Source organism: Panthera pardus, unplaced genomic scaffold (assembly GCF_024362965.1).
Source record: "Panthera pardus isolate Hobbes unplaced genomic scaffold, ASM2436296v1 HiC_scaffold_7, whole genome shotgun sequence".
Taxonomy (NCBI): domain Eukaryota; kingdom Metazoa; phylum Chordata; class Mammalia; order Carnivora; family Felidae; genus Panthera; species Panthera pardus.
In genome coordinates this window covers 39,698,824-39,717,988 of record NW_026527002.1, presented here as the reverse complement: position 1 = coordinate 39,717,988, position 19,165 = coordinate 39,698,824, and the positions used below count along the sequence as shown (strand labels likewise).

General features: G+C 39.4%; 1 long non-coding RNA gene across 2 annotated transcripts in view; it reads left to right on the top strand.

Annotated features, from left to right (window-relative positions):
• Positions 1-19,165, top strand: part of LOC109269493 (uncharacterized) — a 394,897-nt gene that overhangs the window by 344,147 nt on the left and 31,585 nt on the right. For both annotated transcript variants that reach the window (XR_002081105.2, XR_008419929.1), the window contains exon 5: positions 891-961. This is a non-coding gene — a long non-coding RNA (uncharacterized LOC109269493). The remainder of the gene's footprint in view (positions 1-890; positions 962-19,165) is intronic.

Sequence of the window (19,165 nt, the reverse complement as noted above, 5' to 3'; positions counted from 1 at the left end):
GGAGTAGGTTTCAAAACAATGATGTGTAGTATCCAGAGCCGGTCTCTTTCCTACTGGCAGCCTGGTGCCCTGTCATCTTTCCAGGGAACTGTGAGAGCCAGTTGTCAAATCTGGCTGCTGGATGCCTACTGTCTTCCAGGCAGAGGGGAAGCATTTACGTTAAGCAGAATGCCCAAGTGCCGCGGAAACTGAAGCATAGGCAATTGTGCTGACAAATTCTCTTCCGTGAAACATCTTCACCTACGTGGATGGGACTTTCTCTGTCACTGTCTCAGCCGTTTCTCGGAATTGCTCAACTAGCTGACATTACTTGTTGAAGGCCCCACTGTAGTTAGTCCAGTTAGGGTACTCTGGTCTGCTCTTTGGGGTCATAGGGTGCTTTCTGCATTGTGAGTGGTGACCCACACCTACTTCACTAACATCCAGAGTCCTGTCACTCCACTTACGAAACATTACTAGTGCCTTTGCCAATATCAACATCACCTCCACCATCACAATTAGTACTAATGCCATGAAGCTGGCCAACACTCTTGCTACCCCCTACAACAACATTGCCATGTTCATCACCCGTACCACCAGAACCTTTAACATTAGTGTGGTAAACTGCATAATGACTCCCAACAGTATCCAGGTTTTGATCCCCAGAAACTGTAAATGTCACTTTACATAGCCAAAGGCACTTTGAAGATGTGATTAACAGTCTTGAGATTTGTCGGGATATCTCAGATTATCTGGGGCTTCCAATCTAATCACAAGGGATACAGAGTTTCTAGTTCCCAAATGACACTTTGACATTGTTCTCTATCAGGGAAGGGGGAAGTTAAGATTAGCAGCCTAGATATTTGTGCAGAAGTCCTAGATAGTAAGGCCCCTTCTCTTTTCAATTCCAGATTGTTCTATGAGGACGGTACAGTATTGATTTCAAGTTTACGTAAGACACTTGCTTGGAAGCAAATTACAGGTAGGTACTGGCCTATACATTTTCTTACCTTAACAGTTCAAACCTCAAACAGGAGGTAAAGTATCCTCTTTTATCTACTTACCCTTGACCTATGGCCTTAGCCATGCGTGGCATATGCAGATGATTTTGAGAATATTCAGTTGTGGGTAGGCTACATGTATAAGAGTCTAGAGACACGGGAATGCTTTTTCTAAGTCTGTTTTTCTTGAAAAAAAAAATCCCATTGAAGAAATTATCTGATGCTTCATACTCCCACACATAAAAAGAAAGCAGCTAGAATAGGAAGAAAATCATCAATTTTGTTTATTACCATTGGCAGGATTTACTAACCATCTATTTGCACATGGCTGGGTCCTGGGCAGGGTGGCCCTGCTCTTTTACAGCTACAATGAGCCTGAATAATTTAGATTAGGTGACTACACTAATTGAATTTACCACGTAATTAGCTCACGGTTTTCACTTCACTTTGCCATGCAAATCCTTTCTAAAAAGTAAAACCCATTCTAATTTAACTGTTTTATAAATACTTCAGATCAAAGCTTGGCCAACCTACTTATATATTTGTATAAAGAATATACCTCTTTTGAGATATATTTTTGAAGACTAAATGTAGCATTGATATGATAATTTATTTTTTCTTTCATACAAGTAATATGACTGCATTATAAACAACTTGGAGAATTGACAAATACATAATCTTATCTCTTGGACATAATCACTTGTAGCAATTTGACATTTTTCCATTCACTTTTTCCTATACTGATAGTTGTCATATAATTAAAATTTGAGTATATTACAGATAGAATTTAAAATACTTTAAGTAAAATATTTTTAAATGTTCACATTAATTTTCATTGAAAATTATGGGTAACCATCATAGTGTATACACATATTTACCTAATATGTAACAAATATAAAAAAATTAAAAATGTAACAAAATGTTTTTGATGATAATATTCTGAAAAGCAATTTTAGAAAATTGAAGTTATGCCAAATATGACTTCATTTATTTCTATTTGCCATACTAAATTAATTTATTACCTGTGAGACATATATAACCATCATCATTGGTTAGATGCAATGGAGTCTTGTCTGGGTGTCAGTAAATCTGATAACCTGTCATTGGAAGTCATGTTTAGTGCACATCAATGCAATCTGAGAAACATAACTCTTACAGCTGAACCTATGAGCATTACCATTAGTTTTTACATGATATTTAAAGTACATACTACTAAACCATACTACAAGCTATACCTAGACCTCTGTAAAGTAGCTTTGATATTTTGTATGGGAATCAACAATGTTAAAAATTTAAAATACTATTTGTGTACATGTAAGTGAATACTTCCCTTTTTGCTTTAAAGATAGCTGTTAATATAAACGCTAAAATTATTCCAACTTCTAGTCTTGCTTGTATAGCTTTAAAATGTGTTCAGTATAAAGCAGATACAGAATTCATGTTTCCTTTATGTTCCTTTATGTGTCAGTGCCTCCATCGATAAAATGGAAACATCTACTTAATATTTATGTAAAAAATACAGTTGAAAAGAATTATTTATAAAGCATTTGGAACGAGAATATTTCCTTAGGAAGCAAAACAAATGCGACAAAATTCAAATTTATACAAATAGAAATAGCAAGTGTATTATCAAAATAAAAAACACAGAAATTATCATCAAATACTCATCTCTGTAGCATCTTGGGAGCAGAGTGGAACACTAGAAAAGACATGGAATTTGGAACTAGCTGTTTGGGTTTATTTGGGTTTAAATCCTGGCTCTGTTCTCACTTTATGTTATTTGGGACAAGTCTTAATGACCTTGAACCTGATCTTCTTCATCTGCTGAAAACAACATGATTGTTACACAGGGGTTTACCAAAATGTATGATCTTTGCCGTAGACATTTTTCTAGAGCTGTGCTGTCCAATGTGGCAGTCACTAGCCACATATGACTATTTAAATTTAAATTTCAGAAAATTAAGTACAGTAAAAAATGGGTTTTCTCAGTTGCATTAGCCACATTCCAAGGGTTCACTACATGGTTATTTGCTACTATATCGAACAGAAGAAATAGAGAAAGTATTTCCAGCATCATAAAAAGTTCTACTGGATAGGACTGGTACGAGCATAACTGTTACTTGGAAAAGGAAAGATGTGTGTTAAAAAATGTTGGAAGCAGTGAGTTAAACAAAGTGAAACATGTTACTGTACTGCAATACACATCTCGGAGCCTTGGCATAGACCTTCTTGTGCTCATGCCTCTACTCTCACCCCTCAGTGGGACTCCGGTCCTGGATTCTGGCTCTCCCTTTCTGCACCATGGTTCAGAAAGTGCCTCCACGCAGAGCGGGAGGGCAGGCGCTGCAGTCTCACCTCCTCTGTTCCCTATCTCTCAGAGACCTCCGAGATCTCCTGCACTGCCTGTTACCTGATGTCGAGAACTGTTGTTTAATGTATTTTATTCAGACTCCTTGTTTGTGGTGAGAAAACTGGTTCGATATTAGCTGGAAGCAGAATCACTGGTTGACTTTTAGGATGTACACCATGTCGATGGAAGGGATAAGTGCTGTGTGTTGATGCTTTTAAGAAGGGCTGTTACTTTTATAAAGGAATGTTCATTAGCGACCTTATTAACTACGTGGTGAAACATTGCTTTTAGTATTTTACATTCTAACATGATTGTTTTTATTTCTTTATAAGTGCTTTACTATTTTTAGTGAACACGGGGAACTGGTTTAGGGGCTGGGGTCAAAATGAAATGCATGACAATTTTTCTTACTTAAAATCATGGGAAATGGTCTCCTTAGCCAAATCATGCACAAGGTCTGAATTTCAGAAATGTCCGAATTACTAATGATAACTGAGAAATGTCTTGATGTGTAAAAGGCACTGACTGTTCACTCACACTCCTTATCTGTCATTTTCACAACTATATCCTAAGGACCTAAAATAATTCCTGGCACATAATGAGGTACCATGAAATATTTGTTGATTAAATGAATGATAGGTCTTCAAGATGGAATCTTCTGTGATGATGATGATGATGATGATGAGAATTATGATTATTGAATATTTTTTGCTATTTTAATTAGATAAATCACACTGAGCCACTCCATGTGCTAGCTGAATTAACTAAAATCCCATGATTTTTGTCCCTGTCCAACCCCTAATATTTGTGTAGCTGAGGGTAAGAGTACAAACGGAAGCCCACATATCACAGATCAAAATGAGAGTTTTAAGTCAGTTACTGAACATTTCAATAAAATATGTCCTATCCAGCTTCCTTGACAGATATATATTCATAATAACTAGAAAACCAGGTTTGAATTTAGAATTCTTTGACTCTCAGTGTTTATATTCCAAGGTAGGGGGCAATCTATTCCCATCCCACAGCCTGTCCTCCACACTTGGCTTTGTCCTGACCTATGAGGATTGTTGGATACACACTTTTAAACATCCCACCTACATGTCGAAGCTCTGGCCACAGTCTATGCAAGCACCTGTCCCTTGGTCACCCCTCCAGCATAGGGACATTTATACCAGTGATGAATTGAGACTTCAGAAGCACTGACCCAAGGACTCCGTAGACATTTGGGCAGATAATTCCTTGGCCTAAGCATCAGGGACTTGATCTGGCAATCGTGGAAATGGAGTGTACATGGCTTCATGTACACATCTCCCCTCAGTCCAATATAATCCTTTCCCTTAGAAAGAGGCATGGAACTGGAGAGCCAAAGCAGGCTAACATCCCAGGACCAGGGCCTTTCTTGGCTGGACCTAATACATTGGGATTATAAGTATATGGGAAAAATGCAAAAGTTGAGAAGCTATTCATGTAGTGTTTGTTTTTCTTTTTAAATATTGATTTGTTCTTGAGAGGGAGACAGCTCAAGCCGGGGAGGGGCAGAGAGAGGGGGAGAGAAGACCTGAAGCTGGTTCTGTGCTGACAGCAGACAGCCTGATGTGGGGCTGGAACTCACAAACTATGAGATCATGACCTGAGCCCAAGGTGGTCGCTCAACCAACAGAGCCACCCAAGCACCCCTCACAGAGCTGTTTTAATAATGGCAGGCATTTCTCTCCATCTGACCAATATCCACATACCCGTCTTTCCTATAAATAGAACTCTCATTTTGTTTGGGGAGCAACATTCCCAGCTGAGAAGCTATGTCTCCAAGATGCTGTTGCAATTAGGAATGATCATGCACTATGGTTCTGGCCAATGAAACATAAGGACATTTTTTTCTGGGGATTTCTGTGAGAGCTTTCTTCTCTTTGAGATTGTCTCTCCCCTTCCCTCCTTGGTGCTTTCTTTTTCTTGTCTGGAGCACATATACGAACTTGAAGGTAGAATGGCATCTTTATAATCATGAGATGAACTCAGAGATAAAAGTCACATGGTAAAGCTGACATAACAGAAACGTACAAGAAACGTGGTATGTTGAAGACATTAAAGAATTGCTTCACCAGCCTTATGTGAACATAAACCCTTATCTTCCTAAGCCATTACAAGCATGTCTAATAAATGAGTCCAAAAGCAACTATTAATAAGATGCAATCAATCGATTTTATATAATCCTTACTCTTCAACAAATGTGTGTGGTGTTTGTTAGCTTATACCAATAACAGGGGAAGATGATCAAATTTATGAATTAAATTTATGAATTATCTTTTTGTCTGTCCAGTAAATTTTAAGCTCCTTAAATAGAGGGGCTGAGCTTTATTTATTATTTTCCTCAGTGCTTTCCATATAATCTGAAATATAATCTCATCAATGACACAAAAATAGAGATGTGCTAAAAGTTAAATATCTTAACTATTCTCTTTTTGGTGCTAAAGAGGCACTCAATATTTAGAATTATAAGTCATCTGCATTTGCATAAGATGAGTATCCTTGATATGATTTTCTACAGAAAAAATACAGGGCTTTATTGAAAGAGCAGCATACACAATGGCAGAATCTGGAATCTGATAGAAGAGATTTGCCAAGAAATACAATTTTCTTCCACCTAATTCCTTGTATCTTTTGTCTTTTTTAGAAAGTCTCTAATCTTTGGTTTTGCATCTAAGTCTTTTTTTTTTTTTAACGTTTATTTATTTTTGAGACAGAGAAAGACAGAGCATGAACGGGGGAGGGTCAGAGAGAGAGAGGGAGACACAGAATCTGAAACAGGCTCCAGGCTCTGAGCTGTCAGCGCAGAGCCCGACGCGGGGCTTGAACTCATGAACCGGGAGATCACGACCAGAGCCGAAGTCAGACGCTTAACCGACTGAGGCACCCAGGCGCCCCGCCTCTAAGTCTTATTATATGTACATATGCAGAAAATTAAGACTCTGTAAGACATATCCATATTTCCACTTGAAATTTCCTCTGTGTCTACTCTAGGATCCAAATCATTTTTTTAAAAACTAAACAAGATGATTTTCCCTAGTTTAGAAAGTCTTAGATATTAGCTTAGCGACGAAACCTGGTTAGAAGTTCATCAGACTTGACATTTAGATTTTCTTAGCAAAGGTAATTGATTATGGAATCATCAGTCCTTCGTAGGAAGAAAGGTTTTCTTTTTTCACCTTTCTTTTCTTTGAATGGAGCAGAGTTGGCCCATCAAATTCTAGGTCCTTTCTGAAAATGCACTTTGTGAACACCTGCTATAATACTCCAACATCTTCAGCATTAGTACACTCAAGACGATATCAACTTGTTAGGGCGTTCCGCTTCTATTGACATCCACAAGTTTCTTCTCCCTTTTTCCTCTTCCAAATTAAAGGTATAAGAAACGGTGTCACATATCATTTATTACTTACTTCCTCAGAGGATCTCAACAGAAACTATTACCTCCTTCAAATCTTTTGTGCTCTCTTTATTGAAAATTTTCAGGGAGAACTGAACCAGTGTACTTAACTGTTGACCTCAGAGCTATGGTAGCACAATTTTTGTGCCAGAAAAATACAGAAAATAAGAGAGCTAGAAAGATACACATTCAGGATTACAAAAAAGCCTGCACTACGTTCTGATTAACAAGAATTCAACATATCGCATCATCTGAGGCACAACTAGTTTAAAAAGAAACACTGAATAAACGATATAATTTCATATTTAAGTCACCATAGCCCATGGCATGACATAGGAATGTTTTCAAAGAAGAAGAATTAGAATAAAAATAAGCTATTTTCCGATTGGCTTAAACATATTCATATTCATAGCAAATGAAGACGAAAGATGGGTTAAATCTTGTGGTAAACATTATCAGTCTTCATTTGTAAGCTTGTGTTAGTTAACTGAACATTAATTCTGCATCATCATAAACTGGAAAAGGGAAAACTTAGTTCTGCTTTCTCCTCCTGCTAGGATTCGTTGTTCATTTGTTCACGTATTCATTACGTATTTTTTTAGCATCTCTCTACGAAGAGGTTCTACAAATAAATACAAAACCCTGATCTGTGAAATGATATAGGTATGCGCAATGGGGTCTCTCTCTTCTCTGAAGAAGCAAGACGATAATTCTTGAATCGAGTCCCAGATCAAGATGCTTCAAAATTGAGCTGGAGAGGATGCCTGGTCACGGTGGAGGCAGGAGAGGCAAAAGGTGTGAAGATGATAGAAGAAATAAGGAATCGATCGTTGGTTTGCTGTGAGAGCGAGGAAAAGGGAGACTTTCGGTACCAGCCGCTTGGTGAGTGGTGTTGCTATTTGTTGAGAGGCAACAGTCTGAGATAGTAGATGATGAGGTAACTCTGAACTTTGTTAGGTTCTAATTGCCTGGGACACATCCGAGAGGAGATTCCAACCGGCAGTTGGATCCAAGGGTCTGGAGCTCATGAGAGATGGCGCTGGAGCTCAAAGCCCTGAGCAAGTAGGCCTTTGAGTGATGGGCTGCCTTCAAGAGAGTTTGGAAAGAGATGAGACGGGATGGCCCGGATGGCTGTTAGACTGGAGCCTAGTATGGGCGAGGAGAGCAGAATGAGGGGCTGGAGTCAGGATGCCTTTGAATATGAGACTGAAGGAACTGGGTTTTGTTTTCTACGTTCTGTGGAACAATTGGAAGTTTTCATATAGTTCGGTACCTCGGTCAAAGCTTGGTTTCAGAGGCTTAATCTGGAGTGAAAATAGGCTGACACCAGACAACCCAATTTGGAAGCACCCGGTGAGGAAAGGTAATGAAGATGTGAGTGTAGATCCGGAGGAGGTGTGGGGTCGGACACATTCCAGTGGTAGATGCTGCACACTAGGCAACTGATAGGATGTGCGGGAAGAACAGGTGACTGGGAAGCACCACTGAAAGGAGAGAATGCTGAGGTTGAAACGAAGATTGTAGGATGGACATTGCTTAAAGTTTCACATTTAAACAGGCTGTGTCGGAGGTGGGAGGAGACTTCGCCCAGGCTTGGACACCTGACCACAGTTCTTCCGGGGAAGGCTGTCAAGGACGGACTGGCAGAATCAGGAGTCATCTGAAGAGAGGCGATAGCTGACTCCGTGAGGGTGTTTTCTGCCGGAGAAACACTGCCCACATTGAGGCGTAAGGAATAAAAGAAGATAAATGTGAAAGAGACTCTTAGGAGACAGGAAGTGGTTTTGTGCTTCCATTGTCATCAGATACCCCTGGTCTATTTAAGATGAACCGCGAGGACAAGTGACTTCTTTGGATTTATTGGTGACAACGCTGAACTGAATACCAGTCTTGAACTTTGTATTGTTTCCTCTGCCCGAGCTTTTAAAATAATCATTAAAAAAAATAATTTTCTTGAGTTTTTAGAAAATGAAAATGTTTAACTCAGCGTTGGCATTCAAACATACTTCCTGAGAACACTGTGGCTGAGGACAGACTCAGCCAAAGAGCTGGACCAGTCTCCCAACCAAGCCAGTTAAAGGCTACCAGTTTCCCACTATCACTTGGGTAATGCAGGAGCAATGCCTAAGGTATTATTAACTATTCAGAGTGTTCCCTGGTTCCTGCCGGTTCCACAGAACAGTATGGCAGCCTGCGTTGTTTTGCAAAACACCTTTCAAAACTGGATCCCAGTTTTTGCCTTACCTGCTGACATTTAAAAATAACTGAGTTGTTTACTCTGTTTTCATTTCTCGGAGCAAATAAAAGTAAAAAAAAAAAAAAAAAAAAGATACTGTTAGCATTTGGGTCTTGGAGCCACAGTTGGAGATACATTTTTTTATTCTCTTTCCTTCTTGAATGTATTTTTTATTTAATGAAAGGTTGTTATTTTTGTTGATTGGCCAATTAGAGGAGCCGGTGGCTGCTACCTACTTCTAAGACTCGATTCTATTATAAAACCTCAGAGGCTAACGCTGCTTCAGTCTTGCCCTAAAGGGACATAAAAGGATACACTTGCAGTTAAGTCTCCCGGCAGACGAAGGAGCATAAACCATTGATCACAATGCGAAATGCTGAAAACTGAAAAGGAATCCAATTTATTTTAAATAAAACTACTCTGTTCTCCAGTGACAGATTCCAGAATCAGACAACAGAAAGGAACTGACAGCAGATGTTTTAGAGTCAAGACACAGAGAGACTGAGTAATAGTATAGAAAAGAAATTGCTTTGAACTTCACCCCTGCTTTAAATACTTCAAATCAATAGGGTCACAGAGCTCTTTAATAGAGTGATGAGGTCTTGCCCTAGCAGATCTGCACAGTGACAAGTTGATGTGCGTCCTAGCAGCAGGGTCATAAAAATGGCAGGCTTCTCCCTGAAAGGGGGCTTTGTGTGAGCGGGGTCCCTTTGGAGTGACTCCCCTGTATGGCCATTCTCGAGAGCCAGGCCCTAATAGTCTCCATCTAAATGGGACTGACCTCATGAATTACCTCAGGAAACTTAATCTATAAACTGGCTTCTTCTTATGCAGACTGATGAATTCTTGTTTATTCCTAAATGGCTGTCACAAGACCTATTCATCAAACTCTTAAGGGGGGAAAGGAGGCTCACAGAAGCCAGCCTCAAGTGCGGCACCGTTAAATAATCATTAGGCTTCACGGCTGGTCTTGAGACCCACTCCAAATCCACAAAGCGGGCTTCTTTTTTATTTTTTAAACTATTCATCAGAACTGCATTTAGATGAGATTCTGACCTGATAAAGAGAAAAAAAAAAAAAGAAGTGCTTTTTGTCACTATCAGTTTCATGGCTGTGTGCTTTTTCTTTTGAGAGTTTTTTTTTAAACAAAAGTAAAAGAAAATAAAGGCAGATGGCCAACTCTTTTCAATATCCGTTTGCTTTATTTGAGCAGTTTAATGTAGTGAAACAGAGTGAAATGTTGCTACTTGCTAAGTGGTAAACAACACCATTACCCAGAATTCTGCTGTAGATTGGTACAAAACAGGGTGCTGGTGATTAATTAAACTGTTGTTGTAATTGTAATGCATGATACATAATAGATAGTGTGCCGTGTATTTTAAAAGCAGCAAATTAGCAAATAATAACTTTCCTACATAGCACATCTCCATTGCTTGCCGCTAATGCATAAATAATCAAAAATAAAAGGCTATTATGTAACTACCTAATAAAACGAATGTTTCGGGTGTTCACCAATCTGTAAACATGTGCTAGTCAAGCTACACACCACGGCTGCTGTGGGTCAGATGCCCCTGGAGGCAAGAGGAAGAATTTTCTCCCCAGTGGACTTTCCCGTACCTACTGAATATATTGTTCCCCATCCTAATGGTAGACAGACATGTGGTGGTCTCCTAGCCATATATTATGCTTTTGTGGGGTACCAGCCTGGGTTATAGAAACGGCTGCACAAATACCTTTCATACAGAAAATATAAAATGCTAAAAAGAGCAATTTTATTCTACCATCTTCATATTTTGTCTAATATGTCACTGTCATAATTTTTTTTTAATAAGAAGATCAAGCTGATCATTCCTCCTTCCTGATTCTATCTGAAGTTCTCTAACATATGTAAGCAAAGAAAGAGATCCGAGAGAAGGTAATTTAGGCAAACAAGTGTAAGCTGGCCACTCATTTGGGAAGACTGATAAAAATGCATGATGGAAAGAAGGGGCTCATGTGATTTCTATGAACATGAGAAATTTTCAACACACAGTCTTTCTCCCTTCCTATGTCTTACTTAAGCTGAACGATGAAACTTGGATTTTTTGGTCTTTAACAGCTTAATTGAGATATAATTTACATGCCGTAAATTTCACCCATTTTAACTGTACAGCTATTCAAAGATCCTTAGTAAATTTACAGAGTTGTGCAACAATTGCCATGATTTCAATTTTAGAGCATTTCTATCAACTTCAAAAGATTCCACCTACCCATTTGTGGTCAATCCCTGTTCCCACCCCCAGTTTTTGGTAATCACTAATCTGGACTCTGTCTCTCTCTATAGATTTGCTTTCTCTGGACCTTTCATATAAATGGAATCACATAATTCACAGTCTTTATTGTCTGACTTCTTTTACTTAGCACAGTATTTCCAATGTTTACCTATATTGTAATATCTATCAGTGTTCCATACATACTCATGGCTGAATAGTATTCTGTCACATAGATATCCCATCCTGTTTATCTGGTCACCAACCGATGAACATTTGAACATACTTTTTCATTTCTTTTGGGTAGGTTCCTAGCAGTGGAATTGTTGGCTCATGTGGTAAATTTATTCAACCTGGGATTTTAGAATTATCTCTATTTGGAAAATGATATTGAATTCCAAGACTGAAAAGCTCTTGGTCATTTGTACCCTGGCGGGACTGGGAGATTCTGGGTCTGTTTGCCTGCCCACCTCTTCCATGTGTGGAAACACAGCCACAGTCCTATTACTCACCCTGCTATTCCCTGAAGGGTAGCTTCTCTTGAATTCCTGAAGCCAAGAGAGAACTGGAAACAAGCAGCTCAGACTTGGTTAGCATTGTTGTTTGGGTGATGTAGATGAGCAGATTTGCAAAGGCAGTATTTTGGCACACAGTTGTAAGCATGCAGACCAGAGGCAGTCCCCTCCTGACTGGAAACGAGGAGAGATTGGAGCTGGTGAGTCTCATCCTTTGGCCTCCGGCTGTTCCATGAGGACCCATGAAAGAACTATCACATATTCCCAGGAGGTCTGGGGCTCCATGTTTCCCATCTCACTCTACCCTTTCTTCCGATTAAGGAGGCCTCTGCCTGGTCCAGTGGCTGGGGATTATTTTAGGATACGTGGCCACCTCTGTGCTTTCTGCTACCAGCCTTTGGCTTACAATGCTGGTAAACCACACTCCATCCTACCTACACTCCCTGTAAGTAAACACAGATGATAATTTCCCTAAGTGTAGTCTAGTAAAACTCTGATCAATGCTATAAAGCAAAATGTAGTTGATTGCTGCCTGGCATATAAGTAATGCATTTCAACACTCACTGTCTTCCTTTAATAGTGTAGGTAACATTTAGTCGATAAGAACTTAGGGTGTGTGTGTGTGTATGTGTGTGTGTGTGTGCGCGCGCGCGCGCGTGTGTGTGTGTGTGTGTGTGTTTATGCTTCCTTCCCCTGCCAGACACAGGGATTCTGCTCTCTGCCCCGCAGGGGGATTCAGTAGAGCTCAAAAAATTAGCCAAGTGAAACAAGGACATCCTGGGAGCTGAAAGCAGAGTAAATCCCGCAGAGTGAGCTTCCCAAACTTGTGCAGAATTCAGAAGTTTCATGGAGCATAGACACTTCCTGGTGGGAGATGAGAACATTATGTACACAAATAACTGTTTGCACAGGGTGTGTGCCATGCAGGTTCTGCCTGCTTGTATTTGTTTCTTCTCTGTTCCTTACAAGTGTCTTTCTACTGCAGCTTCGGCAATGTAACCAAGGACTAGGATGTACTTGGGGTGAAAATTGTACCAAAAAAACTAATTAGTTTGATTCCTTGGGTTAGCTGGATCTGAGACTCACATAAGCCACTTTCATGAAAAGGAGACTTATTTGAAGAATAAATGTGATGAGAATTGGAAGTGAAAGACAATCCAGAGCCCAGGAAGCTCTAAGGGGACAGGGCAGTTATCTCAGTCTTACAGAATGATGATCATCAGTCTTCCTGCAAGCCCCGCCCATTGTCCACCCATTGCTGATTGATCAGGCTGCGAGTCTTCTGCAGGACTGAGGAGGACGGGACTTACCTGACTGACCACATGACAACCTTCACCCCTACTGGGTTGAGTGCTTTGCTCCAGGCCACCTCATAGATTACTTGCCAAACTGTGGATGATTCTTGAGCTGCTTTTCCTCCCTGTACATTCATCGGACCTTTCTGCACAAGGGCCAGGCAAGCAGTACCTTTGAGAATTAGGGAATTCACAGTTGAATAAGGCAGGAGTGGATTAATCGGCTCAATGTAGAAGGCAGACAAAAGGGGATGGCTCTTGTTCTTGTGGCAAACAAATAAGCCACACAAAACAAAAACAAGAAAGGATTTTGATTTGGATCTGTGGCAACTGTTGAGGCATAAACTCAGTGAGTGTGAACTGAGTTCTTACTCGTATAAAACATTGTGTAGGTCCTGACTACAAAGAAAATAATAGGGAAGCACTAGTTGGGTCCCTAGTAGTGCTAGGAATTATTTGCTCATCTATAAATGAAAAGACTGAGGGTCAGAGAAATTGAGACTTCTCACAGCCAAACAGCTGAGACCAGTAGTGTCTGAACTTGAACCCATGTTTCTACACGCACTATAGAATGCAGAGATTATTTGTCTAGTGTTTGCTGTATGTCGTTCATGAGTTTGCTTTGTTGGTATAGCTGTGGTTGAGCTAGAGCCTCTGACAGATGTCACCAACTTTGAGATGGCTTCCATCTAATCTGCATGGATTCCATGACTCCACAAAGCTCTGAGAATTTACGGTTACATTTTTATTTGTTTAAGAGTCACTTCATTTAACAATGATCATTAATGGCTTTTACATTATCTGAATAAGACAAAATTCTAATGCTACTCCTTATTAACTGTGTTAATGAGACAATTTCTAAATGATAAAATAATTTAAAACCCACAAACTGAAATAGCTTTGTAGTTGCTTTTTCTTCTCAAAAACGAGAGCTGTTTTCTTTGGGTAGATACACAAAACTCAACTTTTCTGAGATAATTCAAAGAACTTGCGTTTAGATTTAAGGTAACTTGTAAAAAAAAAAAACCTTAATATGAAAAAAGGTGGAAAAGGAAAAACTTGCAAACAATTGACATGAACTTTCAGCAGTGTGACCACCAAGTCCAGGTGCCCAGTTAATAAGCCTCCTGACATGAGTGCCAACAGCAGCTTCTGACTCCGTCTCTGGCCCCCTGGAAGTCCTGTTTCTTTTCTCATCATGGTGGCTGGGCTTATCTTGGTCCTGTTCTTTTTGAGAGGATTCTGCTTTCAGTGGATGTGATGAGCTGGGTCCCCTCTTAACCAATAACTCACTAGTGATTTAGAGCTATTCTTGCAGTGTCGTTGATCTATTCTGAGGCTATCCTCTCCCATGGGTGGAAGGTGTGATTCGCTTGTCTTTTTCTCCCTCCTGTGTTCTGTGAAGTGGCTCTGTCTAGAAGAACGTTGGAAAGAGTTGGGTACTTTCTTCACATGTTACAGAATCAGTGAACTAATAATGATCAATTTGCCCAAAAAGAGATAAAATATTTTTCTTATCTAGAAGAAGCTATGCTAAATGTGAGGAACGTATCGCACATAATTTTTCCGAAATTCTCCACCTATAGGAGTCAATCTTCTTTATCTTCTTTCCCAGTTATAATCAATCAGAATTGATTCTACCAAAGTAATTTATGCCTAGAGAAAGAGTAGTATCCCTCTAGAAAAACTAATAACCCACAAGCTTTGTTTGTGTGTGTGTGTGTGTGTGTGTGTGTTTGGAATTGCTTGATCTCAAGTCGGGTTCTCTCTCTCCAAACTTTTTGCCCCAACACCGCTAACTTGTATTAACTTATTTAACAATATTTTATTTGGTTTATTAATGTCACTTTGATTTATTTTTTAAGAATTTGATAACACCATGGGGTATTACAAAACAGTGAAAATATTTTATTTGAATTATCTGTCCTTCTAAACTGTGAAAAGCAGAATGAAAGTCAAAATGAGCATGGAGTGGAAATAGATTGCTTTCTTTGGAAACCACGTTTTCCTTGTAACTGTTTGCTGTGGATAATTTCCTGGATTCATAAACTTGTTCATGTAACATGTCTATCCCTTAACACTGAATTAATTAATAGAAACTCTAAGGTGTACTCCTTCCACTAGTGAAGAATTTTATAGGCATGGTTTCTATTTTACTGTTACTGATCATGATTACTAGATATCATCATTTTGGTTGCAGTGATTAGGCATTATGAGAAACTACCTCTTCCTGAAATCTCTCTCACTTCAAGTCTTAAATTTATTTAGAAAAAAGGAAAATTACTATTCACATTAGTTCAGTACACTATGGTTTATAAAGCTGTTTCAAATTCAATATGGTATCCGATCCTCAAACCAAGCATTTGCAAGAAGTATATCGAGAGCTTCTGACTTTAAATCCATTAGAGGGTAAGTGTTGAAGCTGAGATGAAAAGTCAGCTCTCCATTCTCTGAGTTTAATACTCCTCTTTTCTAAGAGTCAATATTATTGAAAAATAGCATCTCAGAGGCAGGGAGTAACTTCACAGCTCCCGTTCAGTCTCAGTCAAGAACCCAGTATATAGGAAAAGTTATATATACTAGACAGTCTGAGGAGTTATCAAGGGAATAGCAGCTTGTGTTCCCATTATATGTGTGCAAACTCATCATTTTTGGTCAAAGTGGTAATCCCAGCATGATTTCCCCTGGACACTCTGGCTCATCTCTCTTTGCTCCCAAATGGTCAGTGTTCAAACACCAAGTAATAAGAATAAGCCAAATATAGTTAGGAAAAGAAATTTGCTGTGAAGAAATGTAAAAACCTGTGCCACAGAGGTCCTCGCCCAGAGGTTTGGCTCTATTGACAGGATTGATCATGCTTTTATTGGTTTCTACTCCCCCTTAAAAGCTTATGAAATCTATCTCATGGGACATCAGTCTTTCCTATTCACAATGATTCAAGCATAAGTTAATAAAGACTTTTGTCTTGAGGAATATGGGTAGGACTACTCCCACAAAATTCTGTACTCCTGCCGTGATGGAGTCTTTATGGTCTTAGGGACACCAGATTTAGGCTGAGCAGACAGATCCTAGTGGAACACCCTCACTTCCCACTAACACAACCCAATGGACTTTTAGTTCCCTGTATTTGACTAGAAATAAGGATAATAAGATTGAACCAAAATATGAATTTCCACATAATGAATTTTGACCTGTTAAACAATGAAGAGTCATTGTAGTTTAACAGGGTACTACTTTGGAATGTTAATTACTGTATATTTTCAGAGTTCGCCAGGGCCGTGTAGCTTCTGAGGTTCAGAATCTTAAGTCACAAGCAAGTAGGAAGGATTTGTGTCCTTACACATAATTTGGGGTGAATATTTGGTAAGGAAAAGCAAGATTTACCATGCACCTTTCTCCGCAACTTCCAAGACTGGCATCTAGTCATTCCAGATTGATGGGGGAAGGAGAACATAGAGGTGAAACAAAAAATGAGGTAATGTTGTGGATCCCTGAGAAAAGAGCCTTGTCAGCCTGGTTGCTCCACCTCCTTAAAGTAGTAGTTCAGAAATATGAAATATGGCAGCTGGGAGAGGGGAAATTTAGAGAGAAAAGAAACTGAAAACTTACTTTTTATAAAGCACAGGAACCCTTGAGAAGCTTGTAACAACCGATACCACAAAAATAAACAACCGTTGGTGAAAATAGACCTGGAATTTGCTGATCCGACAACCTGAACCAACACTCAGTAGATTAGATTAGGATGAAAGATGCAGCATTTGCAAAGGATGACGATGCTTTTAATTGTATTAATCTGGATATAACTCTCCTTTACTTCCCGGGTCAATGATCAATTATGCTACCACAGAGCAGCTACTAAACATTAGGGTTTTATTTTTTCCTATATATTCTTCAAGCCCAAACTAACCAAAAAGTGAGACATTTTTGTTTGTTGGAGTTTTTGGAGGCCAGCAACAGGAAGCCGAATTTGGCTAACCTAAAAAGAAAAGGCAATTTATTGCAAGGTTATGGGAAAATTTCAGGACTGAAGAGAAGGCAGAAAATAAGACACGAGAAGGGCAGGAGCCAGGCGGCTTCAAGGGATTCTGGAGCATCACTATTGAAAGGAATTACATGGCAGCCTTTTCCAGGCACCGGGGCAGGAATGAGTCACGTCCAAACATATTCATTCTGTCATGCAGCTCATTCCTTGTATCCTAAAGAGAGAACTTGGGTGACACAATTGCCATTTGGGGAGAAGAAGAATGGATTTCCTCGGCTGACGGTACCACTAAGCTATATTAAATGGTATGGAGGCAATGTCGCCGAAAGGAAGCCAGTTCCAGTATCCAGACAAGAAGGAACTGGTGTCACAAAGCCCACTGGCAACACGGCTGTGTGCCATTTTGACGTTTGTGAATGAACAGCAGAGGTGCCTCTAATAGCTGTACAATAGTTCCGCGGGTTTCTGGCTTGCAGATTCCATTTGCACAAAGGATGTCAGAACTGCTCTCAAGCGCCAGTTGCCTTTCAGAAGAAGGAACAACTTAACAGATCCTGAGATGCTAAGACTGGGTCCGAGCCAGAGATACTAAGTGCTGAACATTAACATTTGGCCAGTGACCATGAAGTCTCCTGTATGAAGTCATATATCTCTTCTTAAACGAGAGAGTGTCCTTCCCAATCAACTTGAAAAACAACCTCAACACACCCATTATTTAATGTGCTTTTGTAAATATCTTCTGCTGACGGAATGTTCTTTTGTAAGGGAAACGACTACCTCTTCATTCATCGCTGAGATCAGTACTAGGAAGCTAAATATTTGGGACATCTCAATCCTCACAATTCACAATTAAGTTAACCTTACATCTAAAGTCAATGATATATTTTCTTTATTAAACTGAATGATCACCTGCATTCATGATCAAAGACTGAAAGATGGGCACTTTTCATTACAGTCTAAAATTTTTCAGTCTAGAATGATGACATTCTGACTTAAATTATGCTTAGCCTTCTGATGGACTTGATGTACCAATATACTGGGTCTTTCAGCTGCACTAAAGACCTAGCAACTGCTTTCTATATCAATGCATTAATCACTCATTTATTTATATCACTTATTAGAAACCAATTATTATAGAACACTCAATATTATAGAATATTCAGTGTATGACCCAATATACTGGGTCTTTCAGCTGCACTAAAGGCCTAGCAACTGCTTTCTATATCAATGCATTAATCACTCATTTATTTATATCACTTATTAGAAACCAATTATTATGGAATACTCAAAACTCACTTAGGGACCAATTCATTTAAAAAAAATCAATTATACAGTTAGGTTGTATAATGTACCAATTAGCCTAAATGATTTTAGGCTTTTGGAAACTATTTGTAATTTACAAATATATCTCACTAAGTAATAGACATGATACATAAATAATTCAGCAACCTGCATTTTTGTCCACATAATTTCTTGTGACAGTACCAGATATAAACACTGGAAATGGGGATATGGAAAATACAACTCATCACTGGCTGCCTACCAAACTGCAAAGAGTACTTGGGGTAGGTGGTAGAAACAGCACCTGCTGTGGGCTCGTTCCTTCACGCAATCTAATCTGGAGGCATAAAACTAGAACAATTGATTTCAGGCCCAGCTGGAACACAGACACAACATACAGGCATATACAGACACACCCTCAAATGGACACATAATATACACACTCATAGACAAACGGAGAGCATATAAGAGCTGACTACCCAGGCCGAAGGAGGCGACTCCTGATTATCTCCAAGGATAGGCTGGTGAAATCCATACTGCAAAGCAGTTCTCTGTTTCAGTTTCCTCTTTGTGTTCCTTCCACCGCAGTATGCTCACTGCACCTAGCATAGTTCTTTCGTAGCAATTGTTCAGTTGGGGTTTTTTCCTCTTTTTTTAAATAAGAATATCAGTGAAAAAATCCGCAGTTTAATGATGTCATTTTACCGCAGTCTCTACTGTGCCCAATTCTTTTCTTTTTGAAAGAAGCATAGAAGAATTCATTGTTTTATGCCATGTTGGCACCTCCCCTTGTTCCATCTAGTAGAAGTGTCAATGAGAAACCTAACTTCAAAGCGGGTGCTGGTGAGGACAG